The sequence below is a fragment of the Canis lupus genome, chromosome 11 (assembly GCF_003254725.2).
Source record: "Canis lupus dingo isolate Sandy chromosome 11, ASM325472v2, whole genome shotgun sequence".
Taxonomy (NCBI): Eukaryota; Metazoa; Chordata; class Mammalia; order Carnivora; family Canidae; genus Canis; species Canis lupus.
In genome coordinates, this window is record NC_064253.1 from 42,077,634 (window position 1) to 42,096,359 (window position 18,726).

General features: G+C 44.8%; 1 protein-coding gene across 23 annotated transcripts in view; it reads right to left on the reverse strand.

The window, feature by feature from the left end:
• The window catches only part of ELAVL2 (ELAV like RNA binding protein 2), a 143,056-nt gene extending 126,358 nt beyond the window's left edge, over positions 1 to 16,698 (reverse strand). For 5 of the 23 annotated variants that reach the window (XM_025432551.3, XM_025432557.3, XM_025432556.3 and 2 more), the window contains exon 1: positions 16,152 to 16,698. The gene's annotated coding sequence lies outside the window, so the exon portion shown is untranslated. Of the gene's footprint in view, positions 1 to 11,458; positions 11,561 to 11,858; positions 12,011 to 13,021; positions 13,047 to 16,151 lie in introns of those variants that run through there. The other 18 variants (XM_025432558.3, XM_025432553.3, XM_025432550.3 and 15 more) reach the window with 11 other exon arrangements.
• Positions 16,699 to 18,726: the final 2,028 nt, after the last annotated feature.

Below are 18,726 nucleotides of genomic sequence, written 5' to 3' on the forward strand. Positions count from 1 at the left end.
GAAGACCAAAAGGATTATCTTGAACCTATATTCTTCCCCATCCTCCCTCCAACCAATTTTTCTGACAGTTAAGTTGGAGAAACAAGTTGAATCAAGAACACTCTTTACCGGGTAGATATTTTCTTGATTCAAGTTTGGACATCATACATCCTGTTGAACATCTGACCTGCAACTATTTTTCTCAGAACAAAAATAGTGATGCTTCTAAAAGCCCACCAGATTTGGAAAATACTAGTTTCAGAAACTTAACAAGTTTAAGGAATAGCCCTTACAGATTCTCTACTACAATGAGCCGGGGTTATATGAATGTCACCTTCACTGGGAATAGAACATACAGTATTTCAATCTTTTTTCCTGATTTTAGCAGCATCCAAAAATAAGCTGGAGACAGTGTCTTTATTCCCTTGCTTACAGAAAATAACCAATCCATACTTCATATGCTTCCAAAAAGTAATCCTCCAAGTCAAGACTGCCAAATGGCATCAGGAAAGACACTAGCCTGCGATGGAATCCTTCCAAAAGTCACCTAACCACAGACCTAAAATAATTCAAGGTCAGAATCCTAGCTCTGGGGAAACAAGTGGTGGTCATTTTGCTAGGAGTGCTACAGAACCAGAGTGAAGCTTTTAAAACACAAAAAAGGTAACAACAGCTCCACCACTGAGGAACCACAGGAAAAGCCTGGAGATGGAATACAGTTGCTAAGATGCCTCTTGAATCAATCTCTGGCCACCAGTAGAACTATGAAAGGTAGAAAAAAACACTCTGGAGTTCACAGAAAAGGTAAAGAACTAAGAGTCACAGACCCAGGTCCTACTTCCCCCCTGGGTAGATTGAATCCTTAGGCAAACCACCTTAGGCAAACCTCTGAGCCTCATTTTCCTCATCTACCCCAGGGAGCTGTGGTAGGGTTCTGGAAGAACAGATATATTGGGCCCATCACTGTCACTACAGGAAACGCTCTCATCTCCTGGTCCCATCATTTTGGACGGTGCATCACCTTCAAGTACTGTTTTTCTGTCCTACAACATCTGTCAGCAACTAAAAACAAAACAGGCAGCTCCTTGCTGCCCTCTCCCAATACACTGCCAAATTGTTCAATACAAGATTGCTTAAACTAATTGTATTCTTAAGAAGAAATAATTTAGAAGTTATTTTAGAAGTTGAACAAAAGGGGTTAGGGGTGCCTGGGTGGCTCAGTGGGTTAAGTGTTGTACTCTTGATCACAGCTCAGATCTTGATCTCAAGGTCAGAGTTCAAGTCCCACATTGGGCTCTATGCTGGGCATAGAGCCTACTTTAAAAAATAGTTGTACAATAGGGAGGAAAAAGATCCTTTTTTTTGAGATCATAAACTATGCTGTTCACCCTTAAATCAAACTTTACTCCCTACTGTCCACAAACTAATACCCATAAATTAGCCAAACTCAAAAGTCCAAGAAGGAAGATACGAATTATACCCAAATAGCTAGTTCCAAATGAGGGACTGAACCTCTCCAGAAAACCAAGGAGATGAAACAGCATGTAAGTCTGTTTGATCACCTTTCAGAAAAAGAAAAAGAAACATAAGTTCCGTTAATGCAGAAAACAGGCAGACCTGGGAACACCAAAAACTGGCAAGAAAAAACTATGATCAGTAGTCTTGAGAATCCATGATCCTGGCAGACACAGTCTTAGGCATGAGGAAGACTCAAGGAAAAGGTGCAGATCAGTGCAGTTCAATGCATTCCAGCTTCTAATCTGTTACTTGCTTTCTACTACTGAACTATACTAGGAAGGAGGAGTCAAAGAAACATCTTATGACTCTCCTAGGTGTTTTGAAAAATGTTATTTTTGATGCTGGCACATCCTGCTATAGAGAGAAGACTATGAGGAAAAGGCTGGGGTGGGGGCTCATGTAGCCCCACACACACACGCCTGGGATCGTTCTTTTGGTACAACAGCAAAATTAAGACAGTCACAGCAGTATCTCTGTCCAGCCACAACTTAAAATTTGGCAGGTTCTGCAGTGCATAAATATTCTTCACCAGTGACTGGGCTCCTGGCAAACCGGGAAACACTCATACCACAAAAGAGAATCAAAAGAAACAAAAATTACATGAGAGGAAGCACGGAGAAGAGGGAGACACAAAACTAAGTAAATAAATATACACATAAAATAGACCAAGAAAAGCTATATTCTCCTGTCCCCAAAGCAATATGCAGCAACTTGGCCATATCCCTAAATTCCCAGACTATACAGATCTGTCCCTTTACTCAATCCCTCAAACTGAGAGGCCATCTTTTAAATTATCATTTTCTGCCTCATCTCCTTAAAGCAGACAGACCAAATATGACAAGGATGCTTTAAGCTTCTCTAAACCTCTTTCAGCATCTAGGACTTTAGTAATAACATGTGATAAAATAATAAATTCTATACAATCTACCTGGCTTCTGAGCAGTCTCAATACAAAAAAACTTTAAAACTTTTTAAAATCCTAAAAACATTTTAGATTAATCTGGAAAAGCTCTAGATGTCAAGTTAACCACTAACAGTCCACCTATACCAAAGTCTTTCTTACCATACAGGAGTAAGCTCCACAACTGATTTTCAACCTTTAAGGAGATAAAACATTTTTTTTGTCAGTTCTCATTTCCTCACCAATAACCAAGACATCCTAGAAGCCCCTCAACCAGACGATCCAGGGCACATCAAAATAACCATCATATTCATCTCTAACAATCATATAATCAAGGAAGAGGACTGGTGGGATGCCTGGGTGGCTCAGCAGTTGAACATCTGCCTTGGGCTCAGGTTGTTATCCTGGGGTCCTGGAACTGAGTCCGATATCAGACTCCCCGCAGGGAGCCTGCTTCTCCCTCTGCCTGTGTCTCTGCCTCTATGTCTCTCATGAATAAATTTTTAAAAATTTTTAATTATTTAAAAAAAAAAAGGAAGAGATTGGTAATCTTCATACCAAGAGTTATTTTTAAGTGCCTCTTAAAAGTAAGTTCAGAATACAACTACAATTTTTTCAAAACCATATACACAGTTAATTCAAAATTAGGTTTTTAAAATAAGCATATACTTTTACTCACATCCCAAGTATAGGAAAAAAAAAATGGCTGGGCTGGAAACTGCACCAATTTTTAAACTGCCAGCATTACACTCCTATTATTCAGAAGGCTTTTGCTAAGATGTTCAATACAGGGAGATATTCTAATTCCTCGTTATGACTGGCCTACCTCAAGTGGCTGCCAGGAGAGCAGGGTTTTATAAGCATTGTTCTGTCCTCACACTCTACATCAATGCTAGGTTGATCAAATAGATCTTTGTATCTGTTTGCCAGACTGAACAAAAAGTTAACCAGAAATGTAAGTGTGTCAAGTCACCAAAAGGAAGGCTCTACATTGACATTTTCTACCTACTTATCATTCATCTGCATTCATCTCATTAGACATTAACACACAGCAAAGTTGCTCTCTGCTATTCAAATTGTGCTATTATGCTCAGGAGCAGATTAATAACATCCACTTTCCTTAGAGTAAAAAAAAAAATACACCATTGGTCCAAACATGGTATGTGGAGCCTCTTTCCACTTCTGCTGGTACACCTGCTTGCTCTACTGCACACATGGGAGAAAGCTTTGCTAAAGCTGTCCTGCTGTTTCTAGAGAAGGGCAGAAAAGGCTGAAGGCTGGAAAAAGAAAAAAAAAAAAAAAACAGGGGAAAGAGGAGAGACAAACACATAAACCTCACACCTGGTAACCTCTCATATCAGCTTTTTTATAGCAATCTGAAGGGAGAATGTCTTTTCTAAGCTGACACCATCAGCAATACAGTTAGCAGGTGGGCGGCAGGCCTCTTTAAGCAGCTCATAACAGCCTATTAGTTTTCACAGCACAAAAGCAACTTCTGCTGACCCCAAAGCGCATGAACAGTAGGGGAAGGTCTAAAATTCCAGAAAGATGGGAGGGGGGAGGGGGTAAGATAAATTACCAGAAGTACAATCTTGTAAAAGAAAGACAAACTCTCTTCAGACCAGAAATTAAAGGAGACTTCTCTAAATGAGGTAAATGAAATCATAAAATCTAAACTTATATGGAATGATCTAACATAATTCAACTATTTACAAACACAATCAAAAGAATACGAAATCTTAAGAACTCACACTTTTGTCTTTGTATTTGAGTAAACTTTGAATTTCCATGGCCTTAGGGAACTGTCACAAAGTAATAACTCAAATATCCACAAAGGCCAGGCAGTAATTTATTCCAAAACAAATCATGCTCCATATAAAGGATTCAGTTGACAAATATGCGCTCCATGTTGCTCCACCCTTCCGACTTTTCAAAAGACTTAAAATATGGTTCTAGATCTTTATATGCTATTTCCCAACACCTAAATCAACACTTCACTACTTTTTAAAAATATATATATTTTGGGCCAGGAGTGTGGGGGGGGGAGGGGCTCAGTCAGTTGGGCATCTGACTCTTGGTTTCGGCTAGGGTCATGATCTCAGGGTTGTGGGATCTGCCCACAACAGTCTGTGTTCAGCTCAGAGACAGCTGGAGATTCTCTCCCTCTCCCTCTGCTCCTCCCCCATTCACAGTCACATGCTCTCTCTCAAATAAAATGTTTTTAAAGACTGGTTGAGGCCAAATGAAACTACAGACCATATGTAACCTCTGGCCATCATCTGGGACCTCTGGCAGAAACTATTTGTCCATGGATACCCTTTTGTCCTCTTAAATAGCAGCAATTCACTTGGTCACAGAGAAATTCTTCAGTGAGTAAAATGTTGCAAACTGCTTAAGAGCCAATGGAAAGGTGGAAGCCGAATGAAAAAATAAAAGGACAGGTGACTAGGCTGCACCTGACCCAGAATTGCCAGGCCAGAGGTAGAACTACCACAGGGCTCAGAAGCACAGACAGGTGACTGAGGGACAGAGGGCTAGCACAGAGGTGTCAAAGAGAAGAGAGAAAAAAAAAAAAAAAAAGGAGAAGAGAAGAGAGGAAGGCTGTGGATAGATCAAGTTCCTTGCAGAGTCAATGGCAGGGAATGATGAAAGTCAAAAGCACTGATGACCTAGTATTTGGGAAAAGTCCATGAGTCATTCACAGCCATAGGCCACATAGGACCCCAGGGGTTTAAACAAAATAAGATGGCAACCAGTAAGTAGCACCTCAGGGAAAGAAGGTGGTGTTGAGTAAACTCATACAGAAACAGACCTTACCTGGAAATAGGTTATAAAAACTTGCTCACTCTGTAATAAACTCTGTATACTTAAAACAGTCTAGCTAGCTCTGCAATAATGATGGGTGATTCTCACATCACCAGAGGTGCCTCCAGTAGAAAAGCAGCATCAGTGAATTTTTTAAAAACTGATTTCAAAAGTAGCTCAGAGTAAACTCAAAATCAGGTACAATCAGTTCCAGGAATATTTTCCCCAACTTATCCAATTCACTGAATTTATTTTCAAATACACTGATTTGCTTGAGAAATATTTCTTATACTTTTGATACACATAAATGACACCCAAATAAAAAAGTGTTAAACATCCTTTTGAAACTGAGCAAATGAACAATTTCCAATAACTGACTTGACAAGACATCCACCAATGATTTTCACTGAGGGTGGTGAGAGGAAAACAAGCAGGAAAAAAAATAATGTATTTCTATATAAACTCCATTTTGTAATGTATACGAATAGATCCTTAATAAGAGATCAAACAAAATTCAAATCAGGAAAATATGGACTGATTATTTTAACTTAAATGCTTAAATTTAAAAATCTGATTTCTCATTGAAAAAAAGATGGAATATTTAAATTAGGACATTTATATTCCTGGAATGTTAGCTAAATTCTCATAATTTCACATGTAATTTTTTAACATTATTTATATTTTCCAGAAAAAAATGCATTTTAAACTTCCCTTCCAAATCTCATCATCATAGATATATTTATACCTATTTCCATACTGAAATGTTCAAAGGCACAATTCTCCCCCTACAGTTTGGGAATTTTTTTTCTTCATGGCAGAAATATGAATTATATGATGGTATGTTATAAAGAATTGCTAAAAATTATAGTTCATAATAACTCACGGAAGGCCAAATATATAAAACTAATCAATGGGAACCACTAATTACCACCTTTCCAATTCAGTAAACATTGTCAATCCACTGCCAAAAATCTCATATGTCAGTATGCTCATCTTCAGCTTGTCCTTGAGGTGTGGAGGTTGAGGTTTTTAATACTCAAAAAGGTTAAGAAACCAAGGACATAAGTAATTGAGCTAAAAAACAGACAATGGAAACTTCAGGTTTCCAGCCTAGCATATTCCACCTGGCTCTGCTAAATTAACAATTTCAACCTAAGTGACAAAACCTACTGAGGCAAGACAACTCAGTAACTAAACTGGCAGCACTGTGCTCACCACAAGACCTTACATGTGTAATATTTGTTTATAAAATCAGAATGGATTTTTAAAACAAACCAGGAGGAAACAAGGAAGCTTAGAGTTTGCCTTTGATGAAGGCTAAAAGCCCACATCGCTAAGGCCACAGCAGACAAGAACCGACCCAAATGGCTTCCCCCTAACCTCACCTGTGTAAGACGACAATTCCAATTTTCGAAGTCCTATTTCCCCAAGTAGAACCTCATTTTAACCCTATGGAATCCTGAGAACTAGATAGCAAAAATCATATGGAAATTTTGGTGTATGTACATTTCTCTAGGGAGAGAGAGCCCACAACTTTCTTCAGATGCTCAGAGACTCAGAACTTAGTATTAACAAGAAATGTCAATTTTACAGAAACTCTGTAACAAATATACAGGAAAGCTGAGAATCCTAATGCAACTACTGTCCCCATTATCATAAAGTAAAACTAGTCAAGAAAGTGTCTAATAAAGCTTGAAGTGAGTTTGACCACTGCTAACTAAAAACAAAATGAAATAACATTCTAAAAGGTTAATCTGCTTGATATTTATGAAAAAATGGATTTTTGTGATATTCTATTAATACAGTATTTAAAGCTGATGAAATCCTCTCCAGCAACAAATAGCCTACAACAACAAAAATTCTGTAGGAAAAGAAAAGCCAGCCATTTTCTTTCTTTCTTTTTTTTTTTTTTTTTTTTTAATGAGACGGACTCCTTTAAATCCAGGGAAAAGGCTAGTATAAACCTACCACTATTATTAGATTAGACCAGGAAAAAATACAGCTATCTCAACTCAGGAGTTCAAAACTTATCGAAAGCAAAACCTTCAACATGTTAGAAAACAAAATAATTACTCTGTCTCATAATAAATAAGCCTATTGAGGAAAACTGTCAAGTTTTTTTTTTCCAAATAAATCTCTAAGAGTAGGAAAGGGGGGGTCTTGCCTGTCAAACCTTATTTGCTATACATTTTCAGTCAAACTGACATCATGGGACACCTACTGCTATGATCTTGGTTATTTTACTTATCACACTCCTTCCCAAAGCACCCATCCTTCTCTATATGAAGATTTGTTACAAGGAAAACCCGCATGCACCACTCAAAACTATTCAGCAGCACTCAAATGGGAAACATACAATTAAAAGAGTATCAATAAAATTGATGCATTCAAAACCTAACCCGTAAGTCTGAGAAAATATTACCTTTACCAAAAACAGATATGTTAATGGAGCCCAATCTCTGGACAGGTAGCACTGATATTAAAGGGAAAGATGTCTATAGGAACGCAACTAGTACAGTGTTACAGAAAAGTCACCTTTTGTCTGACACAAAGTGCAAGGGGAAAGATAGAGAAAGTCATATTCTCTTAAAAAATATTCTGTGATCTTACTAAAATTATGGTACGCATCATACATGCTATAAACCAAATCCGTTATTGAAAAATTTCCTACATATGCCATAAAACTGCCATAGTATTTTACTATACTAATTGCTATTTTTAGTTCAGATTCTAAGTTACCAATGCTATGTAAAACCATGATAAAATGCCTATCTTTTAATACACAAAAGCCTTAAAACAAATTATTGCCTTTCAAGTTTAAACCGCTTCTGTTTCTACTTAGCAGATTTATATTACTTAAAATCAAGAAGAAAAATCGACTAACGTTGCAAACCAATTAGTATATAAAAATCAAATAAATAGAACTTAAAATGTTCTTCCCAAATTAGAAACATACAAAACAGTGAGTTTGGCATTAAAGTACACACACATGGGTTCTGTGAGTAACCAGAGCCAGGGAATACTTTCACATCTGTAAAATGAAACTGACCAAAGCAAGTGAATATTCTGTGTGTCTGATATCCTCTACAGAGTTAATTCGAGTTGGGTGTGGCATCACCAGAGCATAAAACTTTCAAACAATTATATATTAGCATTAAACAGCAGTACTGGCAGCTAAAAATATTAACCAATGGTTAAGACTAACCAGGATAAGCTATGCAAATCCGTGGATCCCGGTACAAAATCAAAGTAGAGGGTCCGCTAGTTCAAAAATTTAAGAATTTCAAGGGGGAGTGGTTAAGACTGCACAGGTTATATGCCTATAAAGCAGTTCTGTTTCCAACCAAGGACTCACGCTTAAAAAACAAAAAACAAACCTCAAATGTGGTAGCTTACTATGATTGTTGGCCTGTCCAGCTGAATATCAAAAAAAAAAAAAAAAAAATTAAAAAGCTGAGGTAGATGGCTATAGGCTGGTTTTCCTCAGGGGGGGGCATATCACCCAGGCCTCCTACGACCTCACCTATACAGCCCCTCAATGCCATCAAAAAAAATTATCTGACCAGGCTAAGTACCATGGATTTCCCTTATTTCCAAATATACGTTATTGGTGTAAAACGTGGTAAAAAGAATGTGTTAACGGTAGCTTTAATAAGACTTCAAATGATAGAAGAACTGACCCTACCAGGCAGACTAATCTATCAAAATGGTAAACAGTAAAGTTAGTCTTAACGCGATGCTATTTTGGAATATCCAGTCCTTTGGGGGAAAAAAAGAACATGAACAGTAACGTGCCACTGTGGTGTCCTTGTGCCATGCTACCACCTGAAAAGCATCCCAGGTTTAAAAAAAGATTTTTTTTTTTTCCTCATCAAAGAAAGGTTGATCCCAGTTTAGAAGTCGGGGTATTCTGGATGGCTTTGTTGTGTCCTTAAAGAAAACTTGGGACTTGCTCCTAGAATAAAAGAAAGAGAGGTTTGCGGGGCGGAGGTGAGGAGCAGGGATGGAAAGCAGTATCTTTTAAATTATAATGTCAACCAGAAAAGCATGGAAGGCTAGAATGGCTGAAATTGGTAACAAGAATCAGCCAGGAACATCTGCATACAAAGATCCAAAAGGGTAGATTAAGGAATGGGTTAGTAGAAATGCCACTTAGAGCGCTGCCGTTCCATACCTCAGTAGGAGATAGGTCATAACTAAAAGTGCAAAACCCAGGCAGAGAAGGACTCTGCTTCTCTGGTGAAGAAGCATTAACCAGAACCAGGGAACCAACCCCACCCTCACCACCACCACCCGCCCCCCCCCCAAAAAAAAAAAAAAACAAAAAAAAACAAAAAAAGGAACTCTTAACCCATGCATTTTTAGCCTAAAAAATAAGGTTCAGTAGTATATAACAGACAGGTCCGGCCTAACTGTCCGGCCTACACTTACCGGTTTGGGGTATCTGTTCTATTCCAGAAGCATACTCTAAAATTAAAACTCTCTTCATCCAAAGGGACATTGTATACAGTTTAAAAGAGCTGACCTGATTCCTAAGAGCAAACACTATACAGTGGAGGAAACACCTAAAGACACAGGAAAGGGGGGCCTTAAATACTTCAGGCTGTCTTTGAAGGGTAAATAAAAAAACCCTATTCCCCGAAAGGTGGCAGCACCAAGTTACCCAAATAGGCAATAAGTGGCCAGTTTTGATCATACAAACAGAAAAACATTCTCTCAAGAAGAAAAAAAAAAGGGGGGGCAGAGGAATCACAAACTGGATGTAATGTTTCTTCATCATTTAATTTTTCCTACTCCACCCCAGCCATTTCCTTCTAGACTCCTTTTCTTCCCGCCCCCGCCCCCTCTCCCTCCTTCCTCTCCCATTTCCAAAGGAACTTCCTCTAAGTATGCACATACACCCCCACCTGAGCAGTGTTAAATCAACATTCTTACAAACCTCTTATAAAGAATAACCCAAAAACAAATGCAGTAATAATGTTCCAATCCATGCAGCAAAACAGTCACCATTTCTAGACCCAAAGGTCTGGATGAGAAAGTAGAGCCGGGAAAGCTTTTCCACCCGCTCACCAAAATGGAGACTCCAGGTCAGCTCCCGCAAGGAAGAGCGAGCTGAGCACAAATGAAAAATTCAAAGGAGTCTGGGGAAACGGTTCTTGAGAAGCCTGTCTTCAAGGGCCAACTAACCAGTAATTCAAACTGATTTTTTCAGGGAGATGGGAAACATCACACCCCCAATGGTATTCGAGGGGTTTTAAACGGACATACAAATGTCATTAAGTTTGGGGCAGAGGTACATTTCAAGGAGGACAGAATCACTATAGGTAGGGCCATCAAAAAAAAAAAAAAATTAAGTTTGAAAAAACTCTTTGTCCTTGACGGAGGTGTATTCATTTAGCATTGCTAAGCCCCATCCTTCGGGGAGGGAATGAAAGAGAACAGACAGATACCCTCTAACAAGCCCTCCTTTCTCACATTCCCAGAAAACGTAGAGAGAAGACAGGAGATGAAATTTTTAGGATAAAGATGATGTTTTTAAACGCACGCTATTTTAAAGGACCATCTGGACAGCTACAACCCCTGCTCGTGGCTCACATCTAGAGACCAGGTTTTGCGCTCCGGCCCTCCAGGGTAGCGAGCAGGCTTTTAAGGCATCGCGCCGGGAAGACCGCCTGCCGGTCACTGTCAAGCCCGCTGGAGGAGCACCTGCTGGTGAGCCGGTGCTGGTCCCCGCGAGGCACCAACCGCACCGGGGCACGCACACACGTCCGGGCACGGGGGCCGCGACCCGGCTGCCCGCCCTCCCCGGCGGGGCTGGAGGCGCAGCTGCCGCAACCCACGGCGGCGAGCCCGGGCCCCGGGTCCGGCTCGGCCCGCCCGGCGATTCCCGCCCGGCGCGCTGCTCCGCGCAAACCCGGGGTGTCACCGCTCGCTGCGACCCGGCGCGGCTGCGCCCGGCCTCCCCCAAGACGGCGCAAGAGGGCGGGCGGGCGGGCGGGCGGTCGGGCCGGGGGATCCCGCTGGCTCCGCGCTGGCCGCCCCCGGTCCCACGCCGCCCCCGCACGCCGCGCGGCCGCCCCGAGTCTCCGGGCGCCCCGAGGACCTGGCGCGAGGCGGCGCCGAGCCGAGGGGGCACCACCCGACTGGAGAGCCGGGCACACAGCCTCCGCAGGCGGGGCGGCCGGGTCTCGCCCCAGGAATCCTGCCCTTTTCTAGAAAAGCCCCCTCCCCCACTTTTCCCTCCAAAGCACTCACCTGCGTCTCGGCGCAGCTCTGCGGGCGCTGCGCGCGGCCGTCCCCGGGCACGTCCGGGCCTGAGCACGCTGCCCGGCGCGACTGGCCCCGCTCGGCTCCCGCCGCCCCCGCCGGCTCGTGCCCACGGGAGGGGCGGCGCCACCTGCCGAGGCGCCCGATTCCCTGCACTCCCGCCGCGCGGGGCCGAGCTCGAGGAACTTCGCGTGCGCAACCCCCGCCGCCCCCACCGGCGTCCCCGCCCGAGGCCGCACTCGGGCTCCCACCGCGCGGGGGCCGGACCGCGCCCCGCGCCCCGCGCCCCCCGCGCCCCGCTCGGCGCCGCGGCGCCCAACACCGAGCCGAGGCCGGCGCCGCGAGCCCGCCCGCGCCCCGCCCCGCCCCCCACGCCCCCCGCACTTGCCTGCTGCGACTCGGGCTGCAGCTACTACGGCTCGCGCCGCCGGCCGTCAGCACAGCCGCGGAGGAGTCGCTCCGGGCGGGCTCCGCGGCGTCCCCGGTCCTGGCGGAGGCGGGAAGGCGGACTGGAACCGGCGGAGCCCCCGCCCTGCCCGCGTCGCGCCGCGCCGCGCCGGCGACCGGCCTCCTCGCCCGGCCGGCAGCTGCCTCAGTGCCGCCCCGGCGCCGCGGTCCCGCCGTTTGTAGCGGGGCGGGGGGGAGGGGCTTGCTGGGACGAGCGCCAGGAGGCGGGGCCCGCGGCGAGTTAGCGGCGCCGCCGCGGGCGCGTGCCCTGCCCGGCCGCCCGCGGGTCGCTGCTGCGAGGAGACGCCCGGCCCCGGCCGCCGCCGCTCGGCCCCGCGCCTCGCGTCCCCCGACCCCGAGCGAGTCTGGGACCGGGCTCCCCCGGCAGCGCGGAGAGCGCCGCGCGCCCGGGGCGGCCGACGCCAGGTGCAAGTTTGCACACCCCGAGGTTCCAGGCGCTAACGCGAAGCCGGAGCGACTCGCGCGGGGGTTACTTTGATGTGGATCACACACACACACACACACACACACACACACACAAAGAAGCAGAGTTAAACGGCTCTCCCCCCCACCCCACCCCACCCCACTTCACAGCCGAGGGGTCCTGTCCCTTGGTCCCTTTAGATGGCTCAGCCCTGGCTGCCGCCTCTCTGCCTCTCTAGATGGCACCTGACGTTCACATAAGCCCCAGTACCTGTGCGGGGTGCTATACTCTGCTTCAAACGCAAAGTAGGAAGCCCTGCGCTCGACTATGCAAGAGGCTGCTGCTCGCCGCATCCCTCCAACGCCCCCCACGTTAGCCCCGGAACGGCCAACTCTTCACCGAGGGGGCGTCGCATCGCTGCTTAGCCTTGGCCCGCCCCCACGCCCAGCTCAATCGCCTTTCCCCAGAAAAACCTGTGCCTGTCCTCGGACTCAGCCCCGCGACTGGGAGTCAAAACCGACCCCGAGCCACGCGGTGGGAGCACGTTTTTACACCTGCTCGGCCGCTTAATTACGAGAGCACCTGTCGTGTTGTGATTGTTTTCATTGCAAAGGCTTCTGTTCTAACCCTTCCCCCCCCCCCTTAAAAACTGCACTTAAAATATCACCTGTCATACCTACCTGAAATCGCAGGAGGTAAGCGAAAGGAACTGAGCAGTGGGCGACTGAGTCGCCGCAAGAACGTGACCGAGGTTACAGCTTCAAGGGCATGATGCGGGTTTGATGCAGCAAGGTCCGCTAAGGGCGCCCAGCGCTCCCCGCCCCCACGCGACGGGCGGGGCGGGGTAGGGGGGGAGAGAATGGAGGAAGGACTCCTTTCACCCAGGGCGGGGGTGGAGGAGACAAAATTGCCCTCTTGGACGAAGTCAAATCAGGCATAGCAAAGTTAAGGGGTTCAACCCTAATCTAAAAGAAGACAATCCATCCCTCGATTTGGGGGGCCCAGACTGGGGACACCAGAAATAGCTAATTGATTGTATATCAGCATTTCTGTTGTCACCCCAAATCCGATTAGCAATTAAATGACCTTAATTGACATTGTACGGGGTTACTGGGAAAACTGCTCAAAGCGCCTGCGCCTCTTTTGACCTCCCTCTAAACAGTTAATGATAGCGTGCCCATGCTAGGCAGGCGGGATTGCTAAAAACGCCTGTTTTCCAACGTTAGGTAAAAATGGGCCTACCACAGTTGCCAATCCAAGCCTAAAACTCTAAGAATGCCCTACGCCCTACTTCCTGAGGCTGACTTCTTGAAGTTATGGGAGACCTCTCTACAGAGTTACCCAAGTCTTCCAGTCCACTTCGACCTGCACACGTTGCGTTTTTCGTGGAGAACTCCAGAACAGGTTAAAAACGGAGTGTCCAAACACTTGGTTAAAAGAGGGAAGAACCCAGGAGTGATTGGTGTAAGACAGACAGACTCGGGGAATGACAATAATTACTGAGGTAGTTCCTTTTTTAAATCCTCCAAAAGCGACTTTTAAACACTCAACATGTTCTGGTTTTACAGACTTATTTGTTTAGATTCTGAACAAACCTTTCAGATGTCCCATTTAAGAAGCCATTTTACGAAGTAAGTCTTACAGGCCCAAACAGCTTTTCTACTCTACCACCCCTAAAACATGCACACTTTTTTCTTGACCTTTAGGAACTTACTTTCAATTAGGAAAATAATTTATTCGGTTACTATTGTCTACTCTGTAACCATCCCCCCCATCCACTTTAAGCCTGTATTTTTATAGGTTGCAGTGTAGGCCTAAGAAATAAACCATCTCCATCTCCCTCCTATTTCCAACATCCAGGATATATATACATATACATATACATATACATATACATACATACATATATATATATATATAGAGAGAGAGAGAGAGAGATGTGGGGAAGGGCTAAAGGTTTAGAATCTTAACCAACAGGAGAGTTTGTAGGTGAGTGGGGGCGGGGAAAGAACCCATGCATTTCGGGGAGAAAGTAAGGGACATTCATCCCATCCCAGCAGGGTTAAGAGTAAATACTAAATGGTTGACTATTTCTCTCTGGCCACAATGAAGCCAGATCTGCAGCTGGCTTTACAAGAGAAAATACCCAGCCTCGACATCAGTTTCGCTAACCCGTACTTGAAAATGGGAAATGGGGAACGTATCCAACCTCCAATTTGCCACAGTTGTATAGCTCTCATATTAATTCTTTACAGACGTGAAATAGGTGGGCACGTAGCAACGTGCTGGGCATAAATTAAGCAACAATGGCCACGCGAGGTCTTTTTCGCCGCGGAGCTCCCGTGCAGGGCACTGCCACCTTGCTATCCCCAGACCCCACCGCCCGGGGATGGCACGGTCGAGTCTGGAGGCTGGCCCGCAAGTTGGCTTTTAGACCCGGGAGGGTGGGTGGGGTGGAGAGCAGGGAGAAATTAACCACCCCGCCGGTTTTGTACCTTTTCCCCCATTCTCTCCAGCTCCAGCACCACACCGGCGCTCTCATGCACACTCACCCACACCCCCTCGTGCCAATAATTTAAACTTCTTTTCGGCAAAGGCAGCACCTCGTTCACCGCCGCCGTCTCGGTCCTCCCCGCCCAGCGAACACCCTCCCCCCTTTCCCACATCTACCCCGATTTCTCTTTTTCCGCAGTAGAAAGCCAGCTGGTTTCTCCCAAACCCTGAGAAATCACAAAAGTTAAAATGAAGCATGTGTCTGCCCAGCATCTCACCCCCCCCCCCAACCATCTTTCTCCCGGCGTCAGTTTAACAATAGCTATTCGGGGGAGGGGGGGGCGGTAAGAAGGGGTGAGGGCAACGTAGCCGAGTTGGCTCCTGGGGTAGCTGTGAATCCTTGCGGCTGCGAAGGGGTTCCCCCTCGCCCCGAAGGCGAAGTCAGCCGCGTAGGACCAAGGACAGGGCTTGGAATCCACTTCCCAGCGCCCAGCACAGCAAGGCTCCCAGGCAGCCGCCACTCCACAGACACAGCTCCAAGGATCTTATTTACGCTTTTCTGAACAAAGGGAATCTCATATCCGGTACAGGCTTAAGAATTCGGCCCTAAACTGGCTACCTTCTTTTAAAAAAGAATCATGGTAATTGGCGCCCGTGAATTAGAGCCCGCACACCTAGCAATGATGAGTTTTGACAGCTTCTACCCACCCTAGCCCCAGCCCAGCCCTAGCCCTCAGGCGGCATGTACTTTTTTCACTCAACTACAACTAGCAGCCTGGTGCAGCATCTAAATTCCATCTGGCAATCCCATCTCCCCAGCACATGTTATCTGGTTAATGCAATTAGGTGTGGGGTTTTCGCTGGTCTAATCTGCAAGTCCAAGCTTCTGATTCCCCTCAATGGTATTAAAGCCTCTCCAGTCCTTTGGTTGCCGTGCGAAAGTAGAGGCATGCATCCCACCACCACCACCCCCCCCCCCCAAGCCCAAGTTATCCCTCTCTTCCCGTGAAATGAACTTCCAACCTCAAATCCTGAAGCTCACTCAACACCTAGACTCCCATTGAACCCCTGCTCTACTCTAGCCACATTTACCACTTAAGTTTCTGCCATTGACATTTGCGAAAATTCAGTACGTCAAGCATGCGTCCACTGTCTTTTAGTCTAGCTCTCTAGAATTAAAAAGCAGAGCAGTAGCTTTGAAATGAGATAAACATGTGCAATTAACTTCATATTCTGTATTCCGCTCACTTACAGGTTTTCTGGGTTTGCCAGCGCATCGCTGCAACTAATGATTAAAGAAACCAAACCGAAACTTACCTTTCTCCCTTAAGGTTTTTGTGTATGTGTGTTTTTAAAGTAACGGTGCAGTTCTCCCAATAAGGATGAGCAAGAAGCTGCTGGATAGTTCTCTTAAGACAGCACGAAACCTAAACTGTGCTCGGCTTAAAAGAAGCAAATAAAAAGAAATTCTTTCGACCCCAAAGTCCAACGCTAAAAGAAATGGCGAAAAAAAAAAAAAATACGAAAGGGGAGGGGGAACTTAAAAAAGAGAGTTTAAAAAAGAAGGAGAGACTATCCTCCTATTGCCGTTCAACTAAACAAAAAGGGGCAAGAAAAACAAACGAAGGAACAAAGAAAAGAGACGAAAGAACGTTTTTTCAAAAAGACGATGTCTTTCTCCTTGTTGCTTTTTAGTAGGTCGCTACAGGAGTAAGCTGCTGCATCTCTAACTGAGAACAGAAATAAGGGGGGAGGACGTCTTAAAAGGGAGGTGGACTGGACCACAGATTTATAGCACCGTATCACCAACCCCTTCTCTGCCTCCGCACTGCCGTGTGTGCAGCTGCTCTCCAGGCTCCTATCCCGGGCAGCACGCGCGGAAGTATACGCCGAGTGGCGCCACAACGTAACTTGCTCATCTCCCCAGGACCCTGATTGGTCTAGATGCTTCCATTGAGGCCGCCCGGGCGAGCGTGCTTGATACGATTGGCCCGAAGCTTGTGTCACTCTCAAGAGCTCAATGGAGTCCCGTTTCAAGGTAAGTTGTGCGGGGAGGTACACACTTAACACAGGCGGCGAAGGGAAATGCAAGAAGCAAAAAAGAGATGGAAAGAGCAACGTGGGAGGGTTGGAACTGTAGTATCAGAGTTTGCGATATGGCATGATCTTCTTTCCTCTTAAATCTTTCTGCTTCCGAAAGACTCATTTTCCTTGCCATCACTGCCGCATCTCTGGCACGTTTCTTTATAACATTAAACTCTGTCCGGTATGTATGAGTCATTGAGAGCTCCCTCTCTTTGATCTGAGTGAAAGGGATGAATGTACATCCATTACTTGCCCGCATGCTTTTTTTCGATTTGTGTTCCAGTATTCTGTATTAGAAATTAAGCAATGTTATGTCTTTCTCTATATTAATATATGCGTATTGCAGCTCTCTTGTTTATTGTTTTAAAGCATCCTTTGAGGATGAGAATGAATTCAGAAATGCTTTCTAATAAAGCTGCACGGTTTGAAGTGGCTTTCATTTCATGTTAGAAAAGTGAAGGGTAAACATCCTGTCAGGAAAAGATGTACTGAGCAGAGCTAAGGTCCTTCACTTTGAGGTAGGTGGTGACTCAAAAAGAGCATCTGTATATAAAATTAGAACAAGCCACTCCTCTGTATTTGCTGGCGGTACAGTTCTTGGACCACACATGTATTGCTGACAGTTAAGATCAGTCGAACCTTTATCTGGGTTCTTTCTCCGAGGATTTAGAAAGAAAGTTTAACTGGAAGACCAAATGTGGCAATGCTTCTGCTTTATAGATGAAGACTGCTTTTATTAAATACCGTATTTTAATAACATTCAAGAGACTGAACTGTAGTTTTGTGCATGGTATTTTATTTCTTTCTCCAAGTGAAAGTGTGATCCTCAGGATGATTCGATGTGTAAATGGAGACATTAACTTGACCTAGGTTCTTTTCCGGCCTGAATTTCTTCTTTTAATCTTCTCAGTGCCAACTTCCTAGATAGTACTTAATGTTTCTTACACAATGTAACAGATCTTCTGTAGATGCTCATGCCTTTGTAAAAGCAATTCCTTTACCTGTTTACTACTGGTGGCTATCTTTGAAAATTCAGAAAAAGGAGGCACAGGTAAGAGTTAGAGATTGCAGAAGGGTAGAGAGGGATGGAAGGGAAGGAACAGATAGTCACAAAGCAAAATGACTACAAAGTGACGGGTGAAATAATTCAGAATTCCTTGAGAGTGTCCTTGAGTGTTGATAAATGATTAATGGAAAAGACCAGAAGACCTGTTTATCTCCCGTATAACCCGTAAAATATGCTCAAGTTCTGTTACTTTGCATGACAACAACAGGGGACCGGAAAAGGAGGCCTGAATCTATGTGCTATAATTAGCATTGTTATCTTATAATTTATAATTACCATGTCCTAATCCCCAGTCTCACTTTCTATATAACAACAAGACTGGGGTCCTAATTTCAGCTTAAAGCTATTCTCTAGACCTGGGTGGAACTCATGGGAAGAAGAAAAAGCAGTTTGAGGAAATGGAGTCAAGAGACTGAGGGAAGGACAAGTCAAGGGAAAAGACAGAAAGACTCCACCTCACCTAAAATAGATTAATCACTGTATGAATAAACAATTGGAAGACTGTGTTTGTTATCATTTTCCTTCAACCCTTCCCCTCACCCCCAGGTCAGTATTGAGAAATTACTCTTAATAAGTACAATTTAAATAAAAATATAATACTGTTTAATCAGACTTATTTATGAGTTGTCTTTTCTTCTTGTTAGCATGCTCTTAATATTGGATTAGTTGCATGTATTCATGTGTATTCTCAACACTCTGTAGGAAATCTTTACCATTAACTTACAACTACAGAAGTGTCTT